General features: G+C 30.1%; 1 long non-coding RNA gene across 1 annotated transcript; it reads left to right on the top strand.

Moving 5' to 3' along the window:
• The first annotated feature begins 364 nt into the window (after positions 1-364).
• LOC120076362 lies at positions 365-4,151 on the top strand. Its single transcript, XR_005481509.1, has 4 exons — positions 365-2,424; positions 2,502-2,590; positions 2,677-3,915; positions 3,995-4,151. It is a non-coding gene; the product is annotated as an uncharacterized LOC120076362 (long non-coding RNA).
• Positions 4,152-14,142: the final 9,991 nt, after the last annotated feature.

The following is a 14,142-nucleotide window of genomic DNA, read 5'->3' as shown; positions in this document are numbered from 1 at the left end:
AGACCGATAAGGGCGTCTGGCGTAAGACGATGGGCTGGCGGCTAGCCTAAGACGATGAGGCTACTGTGCGAGATTGTTGAAGAGACGAGATCAATTGTACTAAACAGGATTGAGCTACACGAGATGGGGTGGGTCCGTTGGAGTTATGCGATAGACTGGCAGGAACTGGAAATGATGGGGCGAGGGTGTGAACATAGTAAACGTCTGAATTGCTAAAACGCAATGGCTATCCAATCTTTTTTTGTTTCTGGGATGGAGGCAGTAAAATCTGAAGATCAAGTGGCTGTTACTCTGTGAACCTTATCTTTTCAACAATCTTTTGTCTGTGAAGAAAGTTTTACTTATGAAGTAGGAGAAAATGATAATGACACTGATGATGAAGATGTTTTTGAAATACTAGAGGATCATTTTGGTGCTTTTAACATGAATAACTGGATTGGTAAAGGAGAATCAAATAAGCATGGTTATGATGAAAAACCTAATGAGAATGCTTCTCAGTTTTATAGATTGTTGAATGATGCAGAAAAAGAGCTTTATCCTAGGTGTAAAAAATATTCTAAGTTGTCTTTCATTATGAAGTTGTTTCATCTAAAGTCTTTTGGAAGTTAGAGTAATAAATCATTTACTTTACTATCGCTTGGAAAACACTTGATGAATCATATAGTATGGCATTTGAATGGACGAGTGTATGATGGAGTTCTTAGGTATCCTACTGACACTATTGCTTGGAAAACACTTGATGAATCATATAGTTTATTTGCTTTAGAGCCTCGAAATGTTCAACTTGGATTGGTTAGTGATGGATTTAATCCATTTGGAAATATGAGTATATCTTATAGTGTCTGGCCTATTTTGTTACTAAAAAGTGGGAAGAGCTCTAAGAAAGAGAACTCCCATTCGATGCGAGATGGCCTGTCATTCTTATCACATATAATTTGCCACCATGGATGTGTATGAAAGAGCCTTATTTCATGTTATCATTACTCATTCCTGGACCTAAAGGCCCTGGTATTATATTGACATCTTTTTACAACCGTTAATTGATGAACTGAAGTTCTTATGGGATGTAGAGGTTGAAACTTATGATGCTTCACTAAAACAAAATTTTAACATGCGTGTTGCATTATTATGGACAGTTAATGATTTTTTAGCATATGAAAACTTATCTGGTTGGAATATAAAAGGGACTTTAGCTTGTCATTCTGTAATTTTGATACTCGATCACTTTATTTAAAAAATAGTGGAAAGATGTGCTACATCGGTCATCGTCGTTTCTTACCCATAAAACATGAATGGAGACTACAATGAGAGTTGTTTGATGGGTTTATTGAAGAAAACCTACCTCCTAAGAATTTGTCTGGAAGTGATATACTTGAACAAGTGAACCAATTTGGAGAACATGTATTTGGCAATAGTGTGAAAAAGAGAAAATGTTCTAAAGATTGGCTAAAGAAAAACATATTCTTTGAGCTACCTTATTGGAGCACTTTATTACTACGACACAATTTAGATATCATGCATATTGAAAAAAATGTTTGTAAAAACGTAATCAGTACATTATTGAATTTTAAAGGGAGGACTAAAGATAATTTGAAGTCTTGTCTTGATCTTGAAGAAATGGATATAAGAAAGGAATTGCATCCAATACAAGAAAACAAATTATACTTACCAGCTTCATGTTGTACATTGTCATCAGATGAAAGAAATGCATTTTGTGAGTAGTTGAAGAAATTAAAAGTTCCAAATGGATTCTCTTCTATTGTTGGAAGGTGTGTCGATCTAAAAGGGAGAAAATTATTTGGTTTTAAAAGTCATGACTATCATATTATTATGGAATATTTGCTTCCATATGCACTTCAAGGGTTGATGAGAAAGGAAGTTCGAGATGTATTGATTAAATTGAGCAATTTTTTTAAGATCTTGTGCTCAAAAGTGGTTAAAGTAGACGATATAAATCTTCTTAAAGTTGAAATAGCAAAACTTCTCTGTAAAATGGAAATGATGTTTCCTCCGTCATTCTTTGATATAATGGTGCATTTATTAATCCATTTACCGAATGAGGTTAGAGTTGGTGGACCAATTCTGTATAGGTGGATGTACCCATTTGAAATGTATTTAAGTAAGTAAGTTAAAAGCTTATGTACGCAATCGAGATCATCCTGAAGGTTCTATTGCAGAAGGTTATATCAGCAATGAATGTGTAATGTTCTACACTAGATATTTTCACACTATAGAAGCTAAGTTCAACTAAAAGAGAAGAAATAGAGATAATGATCATAATCCTTATGAAGGAATATCTATCTTTAAACCAATTGGTCGTCCTATGGGACCAGTCAAATAAACAAGAAGGCTAACGATACAAGAGTGGAGACAAGCTCATCTCTATATTTTAAAGAACTGTGATGATGGTCTCCTATATATTAGGTATGTAAAAGTTTTCTTGTTGATGATTTTTTAAAATATTTTTAAATAGAATCTAAAGTAACTTTTTAATTTTTTAGTGAGCACATACAAGGATTACAACATCTTGACCCCAGAAATGCACAAAAAAAAACATGATAAAGAGTTTGTAAAATGGTTTAAAGATCATGTAAGTGAGAAAAAACAACAGTTATGATATTTATTCATCTATACAATTTCTATTCATTTTAAAATTTGATACTATTTTTTATGTAGGTTACTAAATTATATATCGATGGAAGCAAGAAAGTTGAAAAACAATTATTAGATTTATCTCGAGGTTCGTCACAAGAAGAAACATGCTACAAATGGTACATTGTTAATGGATTTAGATTTCGTATCAAGGATGATGATGATTTAAGAAAAACACAAAATAGTGGGATAGTAGTGAGAGGAACTGATGATCAAGAGTACTTTGGTGTATTGCATGACACTGCGCGCTAAAACAAAACGGGAAGCCCCTTTCGATTATTGAATTGTAATATATGGGTGGAAACAATGTCGTTTTGTTTAAATGCAAATGGCGGAATATCAACAGTATTGGTAAAGGAATTAGAATTGATGATCATAGACTAACTAGTGTGAATATAATGTACACATTGGCTACAAATGAGCCATTTGTATTAGCATGCCAATCTGAACAAGTTTTTTACCTTGAAGATAGAAGAAATCCGGTTTGGTATTTTGTGTTGAAAGTTGATCCAAGAGATTATTACAATATCCATTTGATCATAGATGAAGATTGTCAAGAAGAAGATGACGAAGAAGACGTAAATTGAGCAATTTAATTCTTAATTTTTTTGTCTATCGTTTATGTTGGGTAATCTCTTTTTAACTTTATAATATATGATCTCTTATTTCTTAAACTAATACTCAATTTTTATTATGCTATTTATCTAACTTGTTTTTTTCCAACAAGTTCATTATTTGTGTAAAGGATGAAAAAAGTAAGAAGTAGATTCAACAACGATAATAATATAGATAGTCACGAGAATACTACGATTGCATCTACATCTAACCAAATAGTTGAAGATCAACAATCTTCAACAAAATTTAAAGTTGGTTTAGAAGCTTCATCATCGATTACGGGAGAAATTAGATCAACTACTAGTCATGAAAAAATTCTTAATAGAGGTAACATTTTTTTTGTAATATATATTATTTGTTTTTTATTTATTAGTAACTTACTTTCTTTTCTTTCTTTTTACTTTAGAATCTTCTTTTATAGTAAGAAAAGTACGTGGTCTCACACGTAATCTCAAACTAGTTAAACTACTTCATGAGATTAGATTTGATGTGTCATGGAGGAAGAAACAACCCGTTGGAGATAATGTTGATATCTTTAAAAGCCAATGCACTATCTTAGTTAGACAAGTCAACTTTACTCATTTGCAAGTAAAAAGTTTGAGAGATATTGATACAACAACAAAAAGGAAACTATTTGAGTTTACATTGGTATGTGAAAAAATAATTATTTTTTTTCCTTTAATTTACTTCCTACATAATTAGATTACAACTACCATTTTTTTTGCAGGAACGATTTAAAGTTGAAGGTCATGAGACTTCAGTATTGCTTCAAATTCACTGATCTTATAATAATTGGAGAGATAGTTTAAAGAAAAAATGGTTGTACAAATATGATACAGTTGTAGAAGCTTTAGTAAATATTCCACCAGGAATTACAAGAGACAATGCAGAATATCTTTCAAAGTTGTGAAAGTCAACTGAATATCAAGTTGTATTCTAATATCTTTTTCTTGTACATAAAAAAATAAAAAAAAATTGTACTTATTATTATTTTTTTTATTGTTGCTCATACTCTACTTTTGAAATACAGGAGATGTGTGAAAGAAACCAAAAGAAGCATTCTAAATTGAATGTATATCACACATGTGGTTCACAAAGTATACAACAAAGAGTTGAAAAATAGATAATTAGATGAAAAATTACATAAACTTCTTTTAATTTGGTCAAATTATCTAATATATAATATTTTCACTTAAATAGGTTCGAGTTACTAATGAAGAACCGAGTCGAATTAGAATTTGGGAGCTAACTCACTTGAGCAATAATGGATTGACTGTGAATAAAACTACACAAGAGAAAATGGTAAGTATAAAATAATGGATAGATATGATGTTATTGGTTAGAGTTTGAGTAAAGGTCATTAATTTATCATCTTTGTTACTCTGTTCTAGAAATATTGATTTAAAGAAGTCTAATATGAATATTTCAAACTAGTAGTTTCCAAGTTTTCAATTTGTAGACTAAACAAAAATTAGAGTTAGTTTAGACTATAGTGTCATTTTAGAGTTCAAGATTAAGAATTGGTTCAAATTTTTTTTCTCTATTCTGGAATCCCCTTCGTCATCTTCTTCCACTACATTTTTCTATTCACTTTCTTACTTCAATTTGCTTGGTGGGTTTCAATCTCTGTGTTGAAATTCACCCGATTTCCCGTTAAACAAATGGGGGAAAAGGAAAAAAAAAAAAAAAAAAAAAAAAAAAACCCTAATAATCAGTGAGCTCATGGGGATGATTTAGTTGTTTTTTTTCCTTTTTTCCCATGATTCTTTTCGATTCTGAAAAGTGGGTTGCTCTTCTTTTTTTAAGATAATTTTTGAAAGTTAATCAACCTTGAAAAATAATAGTTTTCGAAGGTTAGTAAATCTTTGAAAAAGTTTTTTCGACGGGATCTATTTCGACACTTTTCAAAGGTTGAGATAATCTTTAAAAAAAAATGTATCAAATGTCTATTAAATATTTTTTCGAAGGTTTTGACCTTCGAAAAAGATCGATTTTCTTGTAGTGAGGTTTGAAACAAGATCTAGCCATCAAGGTAAATTACTCTTTCTCCTAGTCCACTGTCATTACTATTTTGTATTTTCCTCCCATTTGAAGTTGGTCAATGCTAAAATTTAGGTAAATAAGGTTTTTGTTATTTCAGTCACACACATTAATGTCCTTGGTATTGAATATGAATGTTAATGACTTACACTAATGTTACAAATATATGAAATTTTCTATTTTCGTTACAGGGGAGGACAAATTTGGCTAGAGAAAATGAGGTATGTAGCTTCTACCAGCCATTTGAAGAGATGAAATCTAGTAGGTTTCTTTGTACTTTTGTGACTTAGTTTGGCAATGGTGATTTCTTTTTCAAGAGAATATGTGTATCTTTATAATTCTTTTGATATATAAGGTAGAGTTTCTTCTCAAAGTTGAACACTTTTCTTACTTCTCTAAACAAAAGGATAACAGAAGGTACAAAAAAGAAGGGCATAGTTGAATTAATAAAGGATGGTTTTGTTCACTATATTCTTATATGTATATTATACACATGAAGCATAAGTGATTCATTTGAAATTATTATTAATCTCTTTGTAATGTTATTGTGTATGAAAGACAATAGCTTTTATAAATATTAATTTTGTTAATGGTCTTTTTTATGTTTTGGTTTTAGAGCTAAACTTCCTTAATCTCTCTTCAAGTTACAGATAACAGATGTCCAAGTCAAATGACTTCAACACCAAACTCACCGTCAGTCTCTCTCTCTGACACTTTCCATTTCCCTTCTACCTCTCAATTGTTGCACTTCTTTCTTTTTTTAACTTGACGACCGTTTAAGCTATCAATCAATGATTTTTATTTCTTAATTTCTATATTGTACAATCGTAAAGATTTTTATATCCCTTAATTTTTCCATAATCGTAAAGTGATGATGATCTAAACTTTTCATTTGAGAGTTCAATTGCTTCATTTGATCTTCGAATGTATGATTGTACAGATATGTATATTTCACCACTATTATGATATTTGTCTTTATGTATACTTTAAGTGGTTAAATCCTTTTTTTATTCTGATCATCGTAAACTCACTAATGGCTGAAAACTTTTGTTAACTAGGTTTCTATGTCTATTTAAACATATTGTTTGTGATAAAGACCTTGATGTCATTTCTTATTTATGCATAGTGGCCTTAAAAATCCATTTTTAGAAGATGTTTTCAATTCAACTTGTAATATTTCTTCTATAAACAAGTTTTGATTTAGTTTGACGTAAGACTTTATCTCTCTCTCTTTTCATTTTAGATACTTAGAGATGAACTATTTGGTCAATGAAGTAAGCAAGTATATGTGATGGAGTCTATTTTAATAAGCAAAGGTTTGGAATTGATTGATGAACCGTATTTCTCTCTTTTCCTCTCTTTTCCTCCTCTCTACTGCTCTACTTCCTCCCATGTTCTATTCTAAAAGGATTTGTTGTGGTTTTATGTTTTGAAATAATTTCTTGCAGTTTTATCATGTAACTTTTATTTAGAAAAATAAGATATGATCTTTGAAATTTTAACATTTCTTAGTTCATTTGAACAACAGTCTCTATGCATTGGTTTGTGATGTTGGATCGAGAAACAGGAGTTTTGATTAGTAGCTAATTATTGAAATTTTCATTTTGGGGATTTGTTGAGTGCCTGTGGTGATCAATGTCTTTTTCTTAGAGAATTGGTAAAATGAAGTTGTTATGTGGTTGGGCTGATAATGTTTGATAGTATGGGGTTCCATCTCAAAACTAATTGACAATGAGAGGAGTAACCTATCTATCTTATAAAGAGTGTGAGTCCCCTTGGTTTTTCCAATATGATATTCTCAACCTGCCCCCTCAAGATGGTGACTCTTTTGGGTTCACTAATCTTAATCGGATCACAATTTCTTCTTATTGGACAGCGTTTGGGTTTTATGGGCTCTGATACCATGTTAAAAATAAAAGAGTAGGGAAGAGAATAACAACACAGTTACGTGGAAACCCTAGTACAGGGAGAAAAACCACGATAAACACTGATTTTTATTATTAATTCTGATACACAAAGATGGTGGCTCTTTTGGGTTCACCAATCTTGATCGGATCATAATTTCTTCTTATTGGACCACTTTTAGGCTTTATTGGCTCTGATACCATGTTAAAAATAAAAGCACAATTACGTGGAAACCCTAGTACCGGGAGAAAAACCACGATAGACATTGATTTTTATTATTAATTTTGATACACAAAGTACAAGAGAAAAAACCAAATAAATAGACTAGTGGAAAGCCATAAGATACACACAATTACTAAAAGACCCCTAAGGTTACAAGCTATTTTTCGACCGCTTGATTACTAATATAAATAGACTTGTATTACTCATATAAGTTCTAGAGTTATTCTCTTCTCTTCTTGATTGGTTTTCACCGGTAGTCTGATTAAGAGTACCTTTCATTTGGATGTTTTATGTCATTTGCTTTTCTCCTCACTCACATAATAAGTTTGATAGGTTTGAAAATTTATGAATAAATAAAATTACCAGTAAATCCTTGTGTAGTTGCAAGCTAATAAACTTGTAGTTATAAATTTGTGTAGCTGGCATTTTCTTGGTCAAACCTATATTCATGTAAGCACCAACTTATATGTAATGCTGAAATTATTAAAGTGAATGGAAATCTTAATTATTTGGATATTGTGAGTAATACCTTTTACTACTTAAAACTTGGAAAATCACATCAATTATAACATTTGTTGATATAGTGCTCTTAGATTGCAATTACGTTTTCAATATAAGCATATTGGTTAGTTAAAATATTTTAGAAATCTTCTTTATTAATGGTTAGAGGTTGACATTTCCTCACCCTTTTTAATACTTGTTTTGATGGTTCTACTTTCTTTATTAATGGGAAATCTTTCTTCTTTATTAATGGATTCTTCAATGTTGAGATCCATCTGTTCATTGGTTCTTCTTTTTTTCAAGATTTTAATCTTTTTGGTGAAGGGGATAGACTGGTATTTCCAATATTAGAGGGTTGTTGATTATTGTGGTCTTTCTCGGTTGAGGTTTTATTTTTATTTAGATAATGTATTTTCTTTTTTGTTGAATTGGTTTTCAGACTCCTTTGTCCTTATAAAGTTAGGAAGAATATTTTGATGGTATTCTGTATCAGGATGACATGTAGATCTCTAAGGTAAATTCAGGTTAAGATTTTTGGGATCAGTTTGCATTTGTTCTTGTTGGTTATTTGGTTTCTTCAAAATTGTAGCATTTGTTGTCTGATTTAGTTGAGGTGTAGAAGACATTTTTTGTGGAGAGTCAAATCTTTGGTCATATGCAGGGTTATCTGAGAATTTTCTAATAGATTTTGGAGAGCTTTGAAACCTCAACCAAGGGCAATATTGTGCTGGAAACCAAGTTTCAGGTTAGCTAGAATTTCCTCTTTGTTCCATTTTGAGTTTCACTTCTTTGTCATTTTGATTATAGGGGAGAAAATGAATCTGTCGATGGTTCTAAAAATCTTGAAGGAGGAGAAGTATGGTGGAGATCTTGAAGATTCTTTGGGTTTCGATGTTCACCACTTTCAAGGGGAAAGATGGATCTATGGATGGTTTTGAAGATCACTTCGAACAGAAAGAGAAGAATGCTTCTGCAACGATACTCCATTGATGTTTCCTCACAAAGGAAGATCTTGGAGGGATCTTGAAGACCCTATCGTTAGTTTTTTTTTTTGTTTAATATGTATCCATCAAAATGTCAAATCAACCTTCAAAAGAAACTTTCATTGAAGATCAAGAGAATCTTAGAAATTATTAGTGAGCAAAGAAGGCTTGCAAAATATTTTATTTACTTGCAATAATAAACAAGAAAGATATATTATTTTATATCATTTGTGTACTTTGTTCTAAGAAATGATTATATATATATTGGTAATGTTAATAGATTTATAAAACTTCAATTATGAATGAAAGTTATGGTATTTAATGTATTAAGAAGTATTTAATATGTGGCTCGAGTCACGAGTTTATTCTTGTTGAGAAAAAAAATTGTACTTTTTATAGCCACGAGCAAAGCTATAACAAAATTTATATAATGAAAAAAAGTGCTATAAAAAAATTATTCTAATAATTATAGCTATTAGAAAAGTCTAAATAACCTTACTATAGCATAAGATTAAAGCTATGAATGGTATATTATAGCGTTAAACAAGTGCTATTATAAGTTAAAGATAGCGTATTATTTTAGCTATATAAACATACTATTGCTTTAATAAAAAACGCTATTAAATGTTTTTATAGCAAAGTAAAAAAGCTATACTTTCATACTTTATTAAAAGTATCCAATATAGCTCTACAAAAACACTATAAAGAATCACAAACTTTTAATAACATGAACAGTCAGAACCTTCGAAAAAGGCTATAAGGTTATAAAAGGTTTTTTATTGCTTTTTCGTTAGCTATCGTATCCGTTATTTCTTGTAGTGTAAGTTGAAAAAAATAACTTTTTATATAAATCTCGGTGGTCGACCTCGGCCAAAAAGCACAAAAAAATAATAATAATAAGTGTACTAGTTGTGAAAGGTGAAACTTAAAAAGTGCTATTTTTGCAATTATTCAAATTTAGAAGTGGAATAAAAAATTATAGATTTAATTATAAAAACTAAAAATTTAAATTGTTATCAAATAAAATACATTTATTTTGTAAAAATGATGAATTAAATACATTTATTTTGTAAAAATGATGAATTAAATACATTTATTTTAAAGCTATCTCATTTAGAATAAAGTTACCAATATAAAATTGAATTCTCTAAATTTGATGGGTAAGTGATCAACTAATTACAAGCAGAGTTGGAGTGCACTCTCGAAAAAGAAAAAGAAAAAATGGTTTGGAATCTTTCATAAATAAACCCAAAGGGCACTTAAACAGGGATATAAAATCATACAAATATTCCTACTGTTGGCAGTTAAAAACAATAAAACATATATACTTAATCAGAATAAAATCAAAGAATTGCTCTCAAGTTGTGTTAATTAATTATATAATAGATTAAATCATTGTCCAACATGCTAAAAAGTTCAGATTGGCTTTTATTTCTTATCATTTGGAATAATCGAGCACGAAGGATTTCTTATTTCAATATAGATTCAAAATAATTATAATCGTGCCCTACAAGGATTCTACTTATTCAAAGATTCTTCTCAAAGCAGATGCAAGTAGTTTCTCATAAATCTACTCATCAAATTTTAGGGAAAAAGTATGTAATGTAAGCTTTTTAATTTATGACTAAATAGTATTTTTCAGCCTACATTATTATATCTCAGTTAACTTTGTGAACTCGAGCACAATGAAAACACAGATATTAATATAATATAATATTAAAATTAAATAAATATTGAAATAAATTAAACATAATATATAAATCAACAAAATATAATATAAGAAATTTATCAAATTCTCCATTTTCTCCAATTTTTATGGATTTTGTCCATTGTGCAAGTCTTACAAGCTCCACCAAATGCCTCTATTTATAGGCAAAATGACAAGTAGGAGGTGGTTTATTTGGACACTAAGAACGAGTATTTACAAGACACGTGACAACAAATATGGGGTGTAGATGGATTAACATTTGGCTCTTGACACTAAGAATGTGCATCTATTTTACACATAATTTGTAATATTTATAATACTCCCCCTTATAATATTTATAATACTCCCCCTTAGATACCCATTATATATATATGAAATATGTCTAACCTTACTACGAAAAAACCCATTGGGAAAAAAAATCCTAGCAAAGGAAAAAGAGTACATATTTCATACAATCTAATACTCTTAAAAAGAATAAAGTATATTTACTTCCCTTCATTGAAACATCACTTGAGATCTCTAAGTTGCCACATTCCAATGTTATGCACCAATTTCTCAAAGGTTGCGGTTCACAATGATTTTGTAAATAAGTATGTCAGGTTATTCTTTGAACTAATTTGTTGTACATCGTCACCATTTTCTTCAAGATCATGAGTGTAGAAAAGTTTTGGTGAAATATGCTTCATTCTATCTCTGTAATATATCATCCTTTGATTTTGGATATGCATATTGTATTGTCTTCATATAATATCATTGAAAGATTTTTACTAGAAGACAAATCACATGTTCCATGAATGTGTTAAGTCATGGATCTTAATCATACACATTCTCGACGAGCCTCGTGAATTGCAAGAATTTCAGCATGATTTGAGGAAGTGATTGTTATAGTCTGTTTCACTTATCGCCATGATATAGCAATTCCTCCACATGTGAACAGATAATCTGTTTGTGATCTAAGTTGTGTGGATCAGATAAATATCCACATCCAGAATCTACATAACCAACCATATCGAAATTCAATTTATTTGAATAAAAAAAATCCATATCAATCATTCATCGGAGATAACAGAGTATATGCTTAATTTCATTCTAATGTCTTTTTGTTGGAGAAGAACTCTATCTTTCTAATAAATTTACTGAAAATGCAATATCTGATTTTGTATTATAAGCAAGATACATAAGTGCACCAATTGCACTAAGATATAGTACCTTAGGCCCAAAAAGTTTTTCATTAGCATCTCGAGATCGAAATAGATCTTTCTTCACATCTAGTGAAAGGATTTTAATTAGAATGTTCAATGGATGTGTTTTGTCCATATAAAACATTTTCAAAACTTTTCCTATATAAGTTGACTAATGAACAAATATCTCATCTATTTAATGCTCAATTTGCAAGCCAAGACAAAATTTTGTTCTTCCAAGATTTTTCATCTCAAATTCTTTAAGATATTCTATTGTCTTTAAAAGCTCTTCAAGAATCTTAATTAAAAGTAATCAATATATATAATTATAATAGCAAATCTTGACTCTACTTTCTTTATAAAAAAACATATGAACATATTGGATTGTTTTGATATCCTTCTTTCAACAAATATCCACTCAAGCGATTGTACCACATTCTTCCTAATTATTTCAATCCATATAGCGATCTATGTAACTTTATTGAAGACAATTTCCAGGAATTTGATTTATATGTTTTAGGTACGTTAAATCTTTCTGGGATTCTCATGTAAATATCATTATCAAGAGAGACATATAAAAATGTCGTGACTACATCCATAAGATGCATATATAGACTTTCATACACAGTCAAACTAATTAAATATCTTAGTGTAATTACATCCACCAATATGCCTCCTCATAATCAATACTAGTTCTTTGTGAAAAACCTGTGCAACTAGTCTTGCTTTAAATCTTGACCTCATTATTTTCATTTTATTTTCTCACAAATACCCATTTGTATCTCATAGGTTTGATACCTTCTGATATTCGGACTACTGGTAAAAAAACCTAATGTTTTGAAAGTGAGTTTAGTTCTGTCTCGATTGCTTCTTTCCACTTAAATAAATATTTTTTATGTCAACATTCTTCAACAGATTTTGGTTCAAAATCTTTATTTTCAGATATAATATCAAAAGCAATATTATATGCAAAAAATGTTGTCAATAACTACATAAGTTCGATTCCATCTTTTTCCTAGCATGACATAGTTTATTGAAATCTCATTATTATATTTGTATCACCTTCGTTATTAGTCATGTCATGAATTTCTTCATGAGTATTTACATCTTCAACCAAGTCTTATTGACTGTTAATTATTTTCCCTTTTGAGGATTTTTATCTTTGGAACCCACTGGTCTACCGTGCTTCTGGCATCTTTCAGACTCCTTAATGACAACTTGTTGTGTTGCGATATCGATTTTTTGTGGAATATTTGCAGCTGGTATATGCGACTTAGTTACTTTCTTTGCATATATAAATACATCTGGTAACCGATTTGCTATATTTTGCAAATGAATTAACTTCTGAACTTCAAGTTCACATTGATATGTACGAAGATCTAAATGAGACAATAACGGTGCATTCCATGTAATTTCTTTTCCAACTTCTTAATTTCTCCCCCTAATGTTGGAAAATTTGTTTCATTAAAATGACAATCAGCAAATAATGAAGTAAATACATCACCTGTCAGGGGTTCAAGATATTTGGTAACTGATAGGGAATCATATCCAATATATATTCTCAACCTCATTTGAGGACTCATCTTAGTGCGTTGTGGTAGAGCAATTGAAACATATACTGCATATCCAAAAATTCTCATATGGGAAATATTTGACTTATGACCATAAGTTAATTGTAATGGCGGGTACTTATGATAAACTACTAGCCTAATGCGTACATTCATGCAAAATAGCTTATCCCCAAACAGATGTAGGAATATTAGCTCTCATAAGCAATGGTCTAGCAATTAACTACAAACATCTTAAAAAATGATTCTGCTAAACCATTTTGTTTATGAATATGAGCTACAAGATGTTTCAACACTGATCTCAATTTACATACAATAATTATCAAAACCTTTGGATGTAAATTCACAAGCATTATCAAGCAAATGATCTTAATTTTATAATCAAGAAATTATGCTCTTAACTTAATTATTTGAACAAGTAATCTTGCAAATACAAGATTTCAATTGATAATAAGCACACGTGTGACCATCTACCGGATGCTTCTATTAATACCATAAAATATCTAAATGGTACACTTAGTGGGTTAATAGGTCCACATATATCACTATGAATTCATTCTAAAAAATGTAGGTAATTTAGGCTCCACTTTAACTGGTGGTGGTCTAATGATTAGTTTACTTTGAGAGTAAGCATCCCATGATAATTCATTAGATTGGAGAATCTCATAGCTCTTCAATGGATGTTAATTTGAATTCTCAATAATTATTCTCATCATTATAGACCCTAGATTACCTAATTTGTCATGTCAAATTGTAAATATGTCTGA

This window comes from Benincasa hispida, chromosome 4 (assembly GCF_009727055.1).
Source record: "Benincasa hispida cultivar B227 chromosome 4, ASM972705v1, whole genome shotgun sequence".
NCBI classification, from domain to species: Eukaryota; Viridiplantae; Streptophyta; class Magnoliopsida; order Cucurbitales; family Cucurbitaceae; genus Benincasa; species Benincasa hispida.
The sequence above is the reverse complement of the archived record's forward strand: the minus strand, read 5'-3'. Positions and strand labels throughout refer to the sequence as shown.